Raw genomic sequence first — 15484 nt, forward strand, 5'->3', positions numbered from 1 at the left:
ATTACCAAAAAGCCGGACATGTCCAGGAAAAACCGGACGTATGGTAACCCTACTTTGGGCTAGACTGAGCCTTTGCTCCTAGCTCTAAGAATGGTGGGGCGCCTTATAGTCCCTTCCCTGGCCTATTTACCAGGCACCCATCCACAGGGGCTTGGGGGATAGTGTCAGGGCTTTGCTAATTCCCCCTGCTGCAACACAGACACCTGCTTAGGGAGTTGTGCCCAGGCACTCTGTCCATGCTACAGCTGAGATGCCAGGAGGCCATGCAAAGGAGGGTGCTCTTATTTCTCCATATCACCGCATTAGGCCCAGGCACGGCCTGGCCCCGAGCGTTTACAGGATGAGGCCCTATACCAGTTTGCGGTCAAAATGTCGGCCAGCACGATGATACCACCAGGGCTGAGCAAAGTGAAGTGGTAATCGCTACGTTGGTGCTATACTAATGGGGCGTTTTGCAGAGGACTAGGAAGTGTAGTCGCTTTAAGCTCTTTGGAGCAGAGACCATCTTTTTTGTTGTGTTTGGACAGTGCCTAGCGCAGTGGGGTGCAGGTTCATCACTGGGGCTCCTAGGGCTACCTCAATACAAATAATAAATAAATAATATGTACAAGCTTCGCACCTCTGGGAACCTGCATTCTGAATGGGCTTAGATCACAACTAGAGGTGAGAGTACAATGGGAGAAAAAACGGTCACACTTATTTTCTTTGCAAATAAAAAAAAAGTGCAAAATTCAATCAAACACACAGACTGTTCACCCAGAACGCAATGCTGGGCGAGTAACAGAAGAAACTGCTGAATATTTTACTTGAAACATATTAAGAAATTCACCATATAAATGATGCAATGGACGTTATTCAGTGACCTCTAGTTGCAAATGGAATAAACTTGGTCTGAAGTTAGCTCCTATAAACACTAAAGCACACGAGTAACATTGCACATACAAGTAGTCCAACTGTCTTCAAATCAACGGGGCTACTTGCACATATACTATTGGGCACTTGGGTAAGTGTTTGTAAGATGGGTAGCTAACTCTCTAGCAAACATTTATAATGATAAAGGAATAGTACCAATAAGGTTAGTGCTAATAATCCTTTGAACTTCTACAGCATGTTTCAGCGGACGAGCTCACGGTGCTTTATAAACATCAATTAGTTACGCCTAATAATCCCCATTACCAGAGCTTCCTGTCAATTATTTTTTGATGGAAAAATGCAGCTTCTGCAAAAGCAAAATGTTTCCTCGAGAAAATTTCAATTTTTTCCCACGAAAATTTCTGTTTTCTGGCTGAAAAAATGAAACATTTTGTTTCTAGTCGGTCTGATATTAAACCACATCGGCCATAGTGCCCCGGTGCCCCGTGGGAGTTGTAGTTTGGGTGCCCCCATTCTACACATGCTGCATCTCTCATGAAGAAGGGTATGATTATGTCACCGAGGTCACAGAAATCATGGATTCCATAACTTTCAGAGACCTCTGTGACATTTCCCAGGCCCGGAATGGCAGGCTGGAGCTGTCAGCTGGTAGGGGCAGTCCCTGCAGTTCCGAGCCCTGCAGGCAGCAGGGGGACCCCGGAGCTGCCAGCCACCACAGGCAGTGGGTGCTGGACCTCACCCTTCCAAGGTGGGGTTTGGGCTCTCATTCCCTCACTTCCAGGTGGTTTCAGTCTCCCCCCCTCCCCCCCGCCCCATTTTATCATGGTTATTTTTAGTGAAAGTCAGGGACAGGTCAGAGGCTTCTGTGAATTTTTGTTTATTGCCTGTGACCTGTCCCTGACTTTTACTAAAACCAACAAAATCTTAACTTTACTCATGATGCACCAAGTTCTCTCCTCTAACTGAGCTGTGGGGGATCATGAGTCACATGACTGTGGTGCATTATGGGAGATGTAGTCTGGCCAGGGAGCAAGATACACAGGTTTGGGGTGAATGGGATAAGAGGTTTTATTTTCATATATACACTGGTAATGAAATGAGATAGTCAAACAGCAGACAAGGCAATCCTTTCAATCTGGAATCTTAACCCTGTACCGTTGCCTGGTTCCTGACAGCAACTCTGCCTCAAGAATTAACTATGATCAGAGCCCAAGGCAGCCAGCAAATTCCTGTTGTGCTAACCTCTCTCTTGCAAACCCCCAAACTAATACCCCTGTATGTCTTCCCAAGACTCAAAACTTGCTTGTACGCTAGCAAAAAACCTTGGATGTCTGTGTGTAACAGCGCCACCTGGTGATGCCTGCCATAACAATTACATGATTTCACTACAAGAGAGGTCCAACTGCACTATGATTCTCCATTAACCTTAATTTCTGGGAAACGTTCACATTTGCATATGCCAGCCTGACTGTAATCAGTTCTGGTGCCCTCATTTCCCAGAGCATGAGCCAGCTCCAAATTCAAGATACATGTTAAATGTAGCAAAAAAAAACCCCGATTTTGGCCCTGATCCTCCAAGATGCCATGCAATTACGTCAATGGGGCTCTGTGGGATCGCAGGACTCTGCCATGCAGAGCTCAATGCAAGATCAGGGCCTTTGCTTGGAACTCAATAACATTTCTGCAAAACGACCTTTTATGATCCAGATGTTTAGATAAGCTTATGCCATGCAGCCAACATGTCCCATACATAGTTTTGTCAGTCATTCTATGAGAACAAGAGAGTTACCAATGACAAAGGACTTTAAGTGGTTAATTTTAATTTGATCTTGCTTTTTCTTAATGTAGATTTGTTTAAAGTGCATGTTTGTTTAGGTATTTGTACTGATCAGTTGACTGAGAAAGGCCCCAATCTGGCTCACAGTTATGGGTGTTAGTTGCCCCAAGCACTTCGGCGAGCTTACGGGCATACGTAAAGTTAAGCATGTGCCTCACCGATTGAAGGATCAGGGCCTACATCTGCAGCTGAGGCCAGAGCAGTCTCATTTTAATTTCTCTTCTCTTTACAATGGGAAATATAACCCCTGCCCCAAGGAACGTGCCAATGACAAGACAGCGCCGATGTGCATAGAGCCTTAGGCACTGGTTTGAAAATGATAAAAGCACTCTAGCAAGGGATTTTCAAAGGTGGGATTTTCAAAGGTGCCTATGGGAGGGAAGCACTGAACTTCAACAGAGGCTGGATGCCCATCTTCCTCAGCCACCTTTGAAAATCCCAACCTAAATAAACCTCCACGGGTGAAATCTTGGGCCCGCTGACTTCAACGGCAAAACCCACACTCATGTCACTGAGGCCAGGCCTTCACCCTGGCTCTACGGCCTCTGTTTTAACAGAAGCCCTCTTTCCCTCCCCCGCAGCTAGCTACTAATTAATGCTTGTTTTTCCTCAAATAGCCACCCCCGGTTTGCAAAATCTCTTACCCTGACATGAACTCTCGTTCTGTTTCTGCTTCGACTGAAAGTGGATTACTTCACTACCGCTCCAGAAGTGCCAGGTGAAAATCTATCTCTCTGGAGCGAACATGCCCAGGTTCCTAGGAAGAGACACATGTGGTATCATTTTTCTGTTATTTGGAACATACAGAACTAAATTAATAACAGTTCTTACAAGGCCCTGGGGCTCTGTGGAAAAGAATTTTGATCTCCTCAGGAAAGGCTCGCCATTGCGCACAGGAGAGACGCACTTGACTTCTGACCTCTTTTCAAAGACACCTGTGTGAGCTTTCAAAATCCACTACCGCCAATTATCCACTTTCAACCTGAAGTGTTTAAACCTTGGACCACATTAACAGAGCTTAGCACATAGCCATGTCATTGCAGACTTCCTGATGGGAGGAGATGTCTTGCCACGGTTAAAAGAGAGTTTAGGGATGGGGGCATAAGATTAATCAGCTTCTCCTCCTGACAGCTTCAAACAAAGAAGCCTTTTAGCCACCTGGTTTGTCTCTCTCACACCTGCGTTAAGATTGCGAGACAATGCTTTGTACTGTTGCCTTGATCCTGTTATTTGCGGGCACCTGTCTACAGCCACACTGTAGCACTTAATAGCCCTTCAGTGAGACCAAAGTGAAGAAGCGGCACATATACTGTTTCTTCAGGATTGTAGTTTTAGGACATGATGGAATGTATTTAAAATCCAATGAGATTTATTGGGGGGTGGATGAGTGTTGTGTGAAGGGGAAGGAGGGACGGAGGAGCAGAGAGCATTTCAGCTTTGACTGTATTCCCTGTACAGTTGTGGACAGCGTATGGAATTCCTCCTGTTACTGGAATTGCAGGAATTGCAAAGCAGCACACTGATTGTTCATGGACCTACGCAGGGGAACACCCAGGCAGGGTGCCATGGGCACCCTGGGCTCTGCCTGCATGGATCCGATTGCAGGATCGGGGCCATTTTTCAATGTCTGAAGACTCAGTCTGGAGTTCCTGACTCAGGTAAAGATAGCCTAGTAATATCCAGATGGATTTCATTAGGGAGGGATCCCACTATACAGCTTTCAGGTGTCTTCTTCTGGCCATGCCCTGCCCCTTTTGCCACACACCCCAGACCCATGATCCATGCTCTCATCATCTTGTCCTCCTCTATACCCAAATCCCTAGTGGGTTTTACCATCTCCCTGGTGGTTCTTCCCCTCTCCTCACTGGAGAGCTGGACTCATCCAAGGGACAGCAGCAACTCCTCTATGTACAAAACGTTCCTAGAACTTCAGGAGCTGCTGGGGTTCGGTTTATCCCCACGAGGGCCAAATTTTCACTGGGTTCCACTGTATTTTGCCTGAGTAAAGAGTTCACGAGTGGGCTCTCTGGCAGTAAAAGCTGCTTTGTTGTCTCTCTCCCAGTGCCGGAAAGTAAGTCTAGATTTTAAATTCAGTTCAGTTTGTTTCCCATATTAACAGCATTAACCGGAAGGATAGAACATTATGGCCCACCTCGGATCCCAATCCTAGTCAACAAGATGTCTACATGACGGGGAGAGTTGAGCTGTTGAGCCAAAACTCTGTTTATATGAGACGGTATTTCAGCAAATGCCAGCGCCTGGATTGATCACCGTAACCGAGTAGGGTCGAAATATTAGAGAAAAATTCCTAGTCAAGGCTGGTTTAAATCACCAGAAAGCTCTGGATGTGTACTAAAAAAATCCAAATGTTTTTTGGTTCTAGTTCCTTCCCCCCCCCCCCCCGAAAAGCAAAACCATCCTTGCACAATGACTCCTATGCTGTAAGCCTACGTCTATACCAATAATTTTTCCCAGGCCAGTCTTGGCTGAGATGAGCACTGGTTCTCTCCAATGCTGCACCTACCCAACCCATTTCTTCTTAGTGAGGATTCAAGGGGACTGTAGGAAAAATACAAAGGGCCAGACCCTGATCACATTGAGGTCGATGGCAAATCTCTCACTGACTGCAGTCGGATCAGGATTTGGCAAGGGTCCAATCCAATGCTCCTGAAGTGATGAAAAGACACTCATTGACTGCAATAGGTATTGGAACAAGCCCTGAGAGAGAGAGGGCTCAGTTCACCACTGCCCTGTACCGTGTGTTGTCCTTGATACCAGCGCTAAGCAGATGTAAAGCTTCTGATTTGATCGTGTTTTACATCCATGTTGCATTTGTGTCAATGAATCCTCAAAGTGCAAGGTAATGGTGAATCAGGCCAGGCGTGTTTTTCTTTTGCACCCTACCTGATAAATCATTTATTTCCCTGTTGTTATTTCTCTCAAAGGGCAGTTCCTTCGGGATTTCTGTGCTCAGTACTTCAGAGTACACAGCCATTCAGTGGTACAGGCTGAACGGCGATAGGATCCGGATTCTCTGGAAGTCCTACGTCCCAGCGCACCGTCATTCTATCTCCTTGCGTTCACCCAAGCTACTTTTACTTCGGTGCTGCCTGTGCCGAGTAATGGGATTCTCAGAGATGAAGGTGTATCGCTATGGGTTTGGTAGGTTGTTCCACAAGCTAATGAAATAAAAGTTTGTATGGTTTCCTGGTCACTGGAAAACTCAGTATATGTAAACCACCCGAGGGGTGGGACCTCCTCTGAGGAGTTGTCTACACTTTCAGTGACTTGCCTTTATCACCACCTCCTTCCCACTGTTGTTAGTTCCTGGAGGAGCTGTGGTAACCCTCCCCCATTTAGTAGAACACAACCACACATAAACCATTCATAAATTTAATACAATGGTCCCTCCCAAAGACACTGTTTGGGGTTGCAATATCTGCCACAACAATTTACACCTGCAGAGGATCTGGCCCTCAACTTTCTCTTCCGTCTAAGGGGGCTGCTGTTTGTTTAATCTAAACCAGGCTTGAGTCTCTGTTTCTCTTGTGCATTCCTTACCCTTAGGATGCACTCTACATTTCTTCAGATCTCTCCAACTCTGCCATGCTGGCAACACAAGCAACAACTCAGCACAAAAGCCCCCATCCTAGCCCACACAAACTTCCTTTCATTTAAGTAACAGGTTTTCAATGAGCTGTAAAATTGGATTAGCTGGAATAAAGGATTCCGGTTAGTGGAAGAGTTCATTGGGGACATGGCTGGGCCTTACTGTACTATGGGAATTTGGGGCAGTTTAAATGAACGTCTAGTTAACTCTCAGGGCACAGGCCAGAATCTGGGAGTAAGCAAACTGTTGACAGTGGGGATTACTCATCAGGGGTTATGGTAGTTGGACATGAAAATCCAAGAGGATCTGTGTGTTGATGACTCACAGAAGAAGAATGAATAAACTAGTTGCCTGACGTGCACCACTGGAATTGGGATAATCTGGGCAGGTGGGAGAAGGAATAATAGAAAGATTGCAGAGGACTGCTCCTACTACCAACCATACTGGAGCACTCTAGAAATGACCAGTATGTCCCCTCCATGATCAGTCTCTTGTGAGATTTTGTGGCTGATGCAGAGGAAGATTCGCACTAGCCATCGCGGTGACACGAAGAAGAAACAGCTTCTTTCTTTAGACGAGACAACTCCCATTGCTCTTACTGATACACATGTCTCATGAATAAGCCTTTAGAAACAAGTTCATCAGCAACACTCTGTGCGCCCAGGCTACAAACTATGGGATGGATGGTGTGCAAATGTCGGGCAGAAATTCTGACTCTCCTTACTTTTAGGCGTATCTGTGGCTTTTTGATACTGTAAACAACTGACACAGCCATGGAGGAATAGTGTATCTGAAACAGTTTATACAAAAGAATTCCATCTGTCAGTCTGTTTACAGTTCACATGTGAAAAGGCAAAATCTTTAAAAGGAGAGACCAGGAGAAAAAAATCTGGGATACACTACAAATAATTGTTGAAATGGAACAAGTATCCGTGCAGACTTTTTAAAACCACAATACAATTTTTCTGGTTTTTTGGTATAAACTAATTTTAACCTGTTTGCTTTTAAAGTTATTATATAAATGTAGACTAGAATTTAGGGTTTTCTTCAGTGCTTCTTAATATTGAAATTTGTCCTTGTGCTTTTCAAAATTATACACTAGATAATGGCATTGCAAAGACTCTGTATGGAAGAAATAAAAATATCACTTGGCAATAACCTTGAACATTAGAAGCTGTGTTATCCAAAGAGGAACTCTGAAAATTGCCGTAAAGAGCTTTAACTTCCCGTTGGACAGCCACCAGGGAAAGGCAGAAATTATCTAGTTTGTATGCTTCTCCAAAGAATCATAGAATCATAGAATATTAGGGTTGGAAGAGACCTCAGGAGGTCATCTAGTCCAACCCCCTGCTCAAAGCAGGACCAACACCAACTAAATCATCCCAGCCAGAGCTTTGTCAAGCCAGGCCCTAAAAACCTCTAAGGATGGAGATTCCACCACCTCTCTAGGTAACCCATTCCAGTGCTTCACCACCCTCCTGTAAGAAGTCCTCTTACAATGTACACCCCACAGCCACTGTAATGGATAGAAGAGAGGTTCTCAAACTGTGGTCCACGGACCACCAGTGGTCTGCGAGGTCCATTCAGGTGGTCTGCGGATAGTTCCCTCTAAGGTGCATGCCCGGGCGGCCGCACACAAGAGAATGAAGGGCCACCCACCTAATTAGTGGAGCTGCGCAGACACGGCTCCACTAATTAGGTGCCTGGACCCTGGAGAGGATGCACATGGAAGGTGAGGTGGTGGCCTTGGGGGGAATAGGGGGTAGGTGGAAGGGGGCAGTGGGGTGAGAAGAGGGGTGGGGGGAAATTTGGAATGTGCAGGGCTGCGGCAGCCAATGAAAGAGGCGACTTTCCCCAGTTCCAGGGCTGCATCGGCTGGGGAGAGACGGCCCTCCTTCCCAGCCTCAGCTCTGTGGCTGCTGTGGCAGGGGAGAGACCCTCCTCCTTCCCAGCCCCAGCTTGGGGGCTGCCGCATCGGGGGAGAGAGAGAGAGACCCCCCTCCTTCCCAGCCCCAGCTCGGGGGCTGCCACAGCAGGGGAGAGAGGGCACATCCATCACATTAGAAAGGTAAGACTATTGATATTAAAATATGAGTTGTGTGCTTTTATTTGTAGAACAAAAAAAGGTAATTATTATTAAGTTTTTTTTATATAGCGCTTTTATCCAAAGCGCTTTACAATAGTTAGCTAATGGTACAAACAACATATGGCAAGATCATTAAGAGGTCTGCCGAGACCCTCAGCAATTTTCAAGTGGTCCTTAAAAAAAGAAGTTTGAAACCCACTGGGATAGAACATAATTTATGGGAATGGGGCTGGTGTAGGACCTGAACCCAGAATGTTCCTGCACAACTGAAGCAGACAGATATATTTAGTAACACCATGCCTAGATGCTGCACAAGTAGGGTGGCGCTACAAGGAACCAGGCACAACCCTTGTGTTCCTGTCTCTGGCCCCAATCCTGCAGGATGATCCATGAAGGCACAGTGTCCATGACTGAGTGTTACTGCCTGCTACGGTATGGTCTACAGTGAGATAAGGAACCTATTACTACCTTCTACCTGAAGGGATCGCCTGTTGCGTAAGTGGTGGAGGCCTGTGTTTTAGAACTAAAAGACCAAGGTTCTATCTTTGCTCTTGGGGAGAAGCAGGGCTGACTGCATGGTTTATATATATAGTAATTTTGTCTTCTGGCTGCAGAGTATATTGCACAGGCATGTAAGGACCAGGGGATTCTAACACAGATCAGTACTAGCCTCTGCAAAGGGAGTGGGGCCTAGGACCATTCCCACCAGCCAACAGACTTGGGTTGGCATGGCTGCTCCATGCAGAAAGGTGAGCCAATCAGGACACCGCGCCTGTTTCAGTCAATCTGCTGATGTGCAGCCCCTTCTCACCCCTCCCCCAACACCGGCAGTGGCTCAAAGTCACAATCTGAGCCAAAAACAATCAATACTTAATAATGAGCTTGATGGCTGCAAAGGGTTAAATGCACAAGCCTGTTACATCCAAATACCTTGGTTTTCAATCACACTCCAAACTTGCATGCCAATGAATGTGGTGGGCTTGCCCTGAGGGTGAATTTGTCCCCATTATAAAACCGCCACAGAGAGTTTTTCCATGGTTGGCACTGAACTGGAATAGCAGAATTTCATAAGTGGACCCAAATGAGAACTGGTGAAAATCCCATTGCAGCCTGTTCCCTTATTCCAATTCCTCCTGTAGCATTTATCCTGAATGCTTTTTTAAACCGCCCCCGGCAAATCCATGCTGCAGTATATTGTAACCCTCGTCTAAGGGTGGTTGGAGGTATATTAGGAGCCTTGCAGATGAAGTGAGATTATTGACATCAAACGTCTTACCCAGACTGATTCTGAACCATTAACTTGGAATATTGGCTAATAATGCAAATATTTACATCAGGCAACAGCTTGTTTTAATCGCCCAGGTTTAAATCAGGCTTTTAGTATCCCCACAGGAATCGGAAGCAGTACTGGGGGTTTTCTGAGCACAGGGCTGGCCCACAAACATTTTGGTACCTGAGGCGGGGAGCTCAAATGATGCCCCCTGAGAAAAGCTTTGCCAACAAATAAAGCTCCTTCAGAATGAAAGGTCATCCACACTTTTTTTTGGCAAAGTTATTGAAATTATATATTTTCATGAAATTTTCTGCAATTTTTAACCAAAATGAGAAAAAAATTCCATTTACTGGCTATCCATTTACTGGATAACTGGATTTTGTTATTAAAAAAGACTTTCAGAAAATTAACGTTCAAAAATGATTTTGATATAAAAAACACACTTCTTGTTCAGCTAATTGCTAAGACAAACAAGTTTGTTTACATTTGCAGGAGATACTGTTATTTGCTTCTTGATTACAATGTCACCTGAAAGTGAGAACAGGCGTTTGGATGGCACTGTTGTAGCTGGTGTTGCAAGATATTTAAGTGCCAGATGCGCTAAAGATTCATATGTCCCTTCATGCTGCAACCACCATTCCAGAGGACATGCGTCCATGCTGATGACGGGTTCTGCTCAATAACAATCCAGAGCAGAGCAGACCAACGCATGTTCACTTTCATCATCTGAGTCAGACGCCACCAGCAGAAGGTTGATTTTTCTTTTTTGGTGGTTCAGGTTCTGTAGTTTCCACATTGGAGTGTTGCTCTGTTAAGACTTCTGAAAGCATGCTCCACATCTCGTCCCTGTCAGATTTTGGAAGGCACTTCAGATTCTTAAACCTTGGGTCGATGCTGTAGCTATCTTTAGAAATCTCACATTGGTACCTTCTTTGCGTTTTGTCAAATCTGCAGTGAAAGTGTTCTTAAAATGAACAACACGTGCTGGGTGATCATCCGAGACTGCTCTAATATGAAATACATGGCAGAATGCGGGTAAAACAGAGCAGGGGACATATTATCCCAAGGAGTTCAGTCAAAATTTAACTAATGCATTATTTTTTTAATGAGCTTCATCATCATGGAAGCATGTCCTCTGGAATGGTGGCCGAAGCATGAAGGGGCATACGAATGTTTAGCATATCTGGCACGTAAATACCTTGCAATGCAAGCTACAAAAGTGCCATGCGAATGCCTGTTCTCACTTTCAGGTGACATTTTAAACAAGATGCAGGCGGCATTATGTCCTGCAAATGTAAACAAACTTGTTTGTCTTAGCGCAGGGGTTCTCAAACTTCATTGCACCACAAGCCCCTTCTGACAACAAAAATTACTACAGGACCCCAGGAGGGGGGACCGAAGCCTGAGTCTGCCCAAGCTCTGCCATCCCGGGGCGGGGAGAAGCCAAAGCCCCACCTCCCCAGGCCGGGGGGCCAAAGCCGAAGCCCAAGAGCTTCAGGCCCAGGCAGGGGGCCTGTAACCCGAGCCCTGCTGCCCAGGGCTGAAGCCCTAGAGCTTGGGCTTTGGCCCCGGGCCCCAGCAAGTCTAAACCAGCACTGGTGGCCCCATTAAAATGAGGTCATGACCCACTTTGGGGTGCCAATCCACAGTTTGAGAACTGCTGTCTTAGCGATTGGCTGAACAAGAAGTAGGACTGAGTGGACTTGTAGGCTCTAAAGTTTTACATTGCTTTGTTTTTGAGTGCAGTTATGTAACAAAAAGAAATCTACATTTCTAAGTTGCACTTTCATGATAAAGAGATTGCACTACAGTACTTGTATGAGGTGAATTGAAAAATAATATTTCTTTTGTTTATCATTTTTACAGTGCGATTATTTGTAATAAAAATAACAATATAAAGTGAGCACTGTGCACTTTGTATTCTGTGTTGTAATTTAAATCAATATATTTGAAAATGTAGAAAAACATCCAAAAATAGTTAATAACTTTCAGTTGGTATTCTATTGTTTAACAGTGCGATTAAAACCGCGATTAATTGCGATTAATTTTTTTAATAGCAATTAATTTTTTTGAGTTAATTGCATGAGTTAATTGCGATTAGTTGACAGCCCTACATAGCAGACATTAAACTGAGGCTAGACTCCATCTAGAAAAGGTTGAATGGCATAGCTGTACCAGCAAACCCTCAGAGTATAGCCACAGTTTACCCCAACAAAACAGGTTCTTTGACCGATATAGCTTACATCAGTGCCTCAAATGAAATATGCTACACCAGGGTTTGCTGATATAACTGCCTACACGACGGCTTACTGCTAGCAAAAGAAATCACATCTCTAAGCGATATTACTCTACCGGCAACATTTTTTAGCCTAGACTAGGCTTAATGCTGCACTGGATTTGTAGGTGTGGATGCTGAATATATGTACTGCTCAAAATCACTTGTCTCGCCAGTTATTTTAGCTCAGTGGTTTGAGCATTGGCCTTCCAAACCCAGGGTTGTGAGTTCAATCCTTGAGTGGGCCATTTAGGGAACTGGGGTAAAAATCTGTCTGGGGATTGGTCCTGCTTTGGGCAGGGGGTTGGACTAGATGACCTCCTGAGGTCCCTTCCAACCCTGATATTCTATGATCTATTTTAGCATAACGGCCTCTAGATGCTACTGTAATCAACACCATTCTAGAAATTCACTATTTAAAATTCATGTATTTCTGTTCTAAAAGATCGTTTTTGTCCTTTTTTGCATGAAACAGGAATTTTACAAGCCAGCCAGGCCTTGGTTGGGGAGAATGACTGGGACTTGGGGTTATGACTCTGCTTAGAAATGGGGAGGGGGTATATTCCTCTTTTTATTTTGTTTGGTTTTTGAGCAGATGAAGCCTGAATTCTCTCCCTCCTACTCTCCGCTTCCCCTCTCGTTTGGGACCCCTGTGTTTAATTATCCAGTCTGGGATTCTTGTTCTCTTCTATTACATTGTTGGAAGCCTTGATTTATGACTCACTTATTTATTTTACTTTTGTAGTTTTGCTACTTTTTAGCGCTATCAATCTTGGCTCTGGGTTTTGTCTTGTGGGGCATGGGAGGGGCCAGTAGGCTGTATCCCACACACATGGAGACCCAGGCATTCTTACCGGGGGAAGGGTTTCTCCTGGTCTTAATCACTCAGGGGCAAATAATCTCCCCAGAGCCAAGAAAGTATCACTGGGCTGGGCACAAAAGCAGGCCAGCATCCTCCCAAGCCAGAGAGCATCAGGTCTGCAGTAACATTCCCCACACTTGCAAATGCCCCTTACATAGGTGGGAATGGCTAGTGGATCCATTGGCTCCTGCCTCCATCCCCATCATTACCCACAGATAGCCCTCACCGAGCCAGGGATCCTTCAGTCCTGAACTTGCCTTCACTGGCGCCTCTGCCAGGGCCCTCCAGGCACGATCCAGTAAGCAGGATTTGCCAATTATTACAGTTAAACGACACGTCTCCTATGTGTTCTTCTATTTACAATGGAGACGCGTTGTAGAGTCTGTCTAATGCCCGGGGGATTTGTGTGGGTGGCTCTTGCTAATGGTCTTCAGGAGCTACGCCCAGCAACTGTGGGCTTCTTCCACTCCATCCCTCCAAGAATAGCTGGTCCAGCTTTTCCTTCCTCTTCATTCCTCTGCCACTCAGGAGCCTCACCAGGAAACTCCCTCCATGCCATCTTCATGGCTCTTCTACTCAGGTCAGCACCTCTTGGGCCATTTTGTCGCACCTCTTTAAGCAACTAATCCTCTTGGGTATATTTCCCTGTTTGTCCCATCGATGGCTGGCTTCCCTGGGCACCAAGTTCAGTCTGGTTTCATCTTTGTGTCTCTATCATCCTCATATAGCATGATGGTCATGACAGTCCCTTCTGGCCTTTGAGTCTCTGAGCAGATCAGACAGTGGATAATCATAGAAATGTAAGGCTGGATGTGACCTTGAGAGGTCACCTAGTCCACTGGCCCTCAACCTTTCCAGACTACTGTACCCCTTTCAGGAGTCTGATTTGTCTTGCATACCCACAAGTTTCACCTCACTTAAAAACTACTTGCTTACAAAATCAGATATAAAGATACAAAGTGTCACAGCACACTGTTACTGAAAAATTCCTTACTTTCTCATTTTTATCATACAATTATAAAATAAATCAATTGGAATATAAATATTGAACTTACATATAAATATTGTACTTACCTAGAACAGTATAAACAAGTCATTGTCTGTATGAAATTTTACTTTGTACTGACTTCGCTAGCGCTTTTTATGTAGTTTGTTGTAAAACTAGGCAAATATCTAGATGAGTTGATGTACCCCATGGAAGATCTCTGCGTACCCCCAGGGGTTCACGGACACCTGGCTGAGAACCACTGACCTAGTTCATCCCCCCAGTGCTGAGGTTGAATTAAATATACCTAGACTATCCCTGAAAGGTGTTTGTCTCACCTGTTCTTAAAAGCCTCCCGTGATGGGGATTCCACAACCTCCTTAGTGTTTAACTATCCTGATAGAAAGATTTCCCTAATAACTAACCCGAGTAACGTCCCCTTCCATCCAGCAGGTGGAGACAGGAAAACACAGAACTTTGGGCAATGTCATTAACCACATATAAAGGGCTCCAGTTGTGCTTATCTCCAGCAGGTGGGAGGGTATACAGCTGGCTGGTTTGCGGTACAGAGCACTGCATTCCAGACTGGTGCTTTAAATTTATTCATACACTCCTCGTCCATTGATGGAAGAAGGAATATTTCCATTGGTCAGACTGGTAGGGACCTTGGAGTTTTTTCACCTTCCTCTGTAGCATGGAGTGTGGTTCACCTGCTGGGATCATCGGGGCAAATCTCACCTAATCAATTCCCTGCCACTGCAGGGGTCTCAGGCGTTGGTGGCACCTTGGTGCCTCATGTTCTCTGTCTGTGGTACACAACAATTTAGTCTCCCAAGGGATGAAATGGATTAGTCTAACTAAAGTCTTTGGGCTTAACACAGGGGTATCTGCATGCAATTTAATGGCCAGTAATATATAAAAGGTCAGATTAAATGATCTAATGGTGCCTTCTGGCCTTAAACTCAATGGAACTATTAAATAGGTCTGTATAGAGGAGCATGAATCAGCAATAGTAGAACTCATCTGTAGGGGACTTCATTGTGTTTTGTTTGCCACAAAGTAGCAATCAACACAGCATGCAGAGAGGGACAAATGCTGCGCTGATTTACACACCTAGGCAACTAGGGCAGGTAGAATTTGACCCATAATATTTTTCTTTGTTACCTTCCCCACCTGTGGCTGATTAACACCTGTTGAAAAATCATCCAGAAAGAGACAATAGCAATGGACAGACTTTGGTATTTTAATAGCCCAACTCCAAAACATCACAAGTAAGTAGGGGCAGAAGGATTGGAAGGGGGGACATGGAAGATTCTTGGCTTGCAAATGATGCGATCCCACACAATAAAATATTACCATAGCAAATCAGCTGATGCAACAGGCCTGCCAGGAGCGCAGCAGATAAGAAGAGTAATTTCTCCTGGCAAATTAAAAATTTACAGCTTGAAGTGGCCTTGGCAGAAAGCCATCAGACCAGTGCTGAGAGAGGGGGAAAACCAGGGAATTTAGAACATGCCTTGGGATAGCTGGATATCTGCACTCGCTGCACAGCTAAGGTTTCTCACCAGTCGGGCATGGCTGTTTGCAGAAGCTAGGGGCTTTTCAGGATGCCAGCAGCTGCTGGTGTCACCTTAACAAGAAGATGTCTCACCCTGTGGGGCAGCCTGGTCAGTTACCATTCTC

This window comes from Emys orbicularis, chromosome 4 (genome assembly GCF_028017835.1).
Source record: "Emys orbicularis isolate rEmyOrb1 chromosome 4, rEmyOrb1.hap1, whole genome shotgun sequence".
NCBI lineage: Eukaryota > Metazoa > Chordata > Testudines > Emydidae > Emys > Emys orbicularis.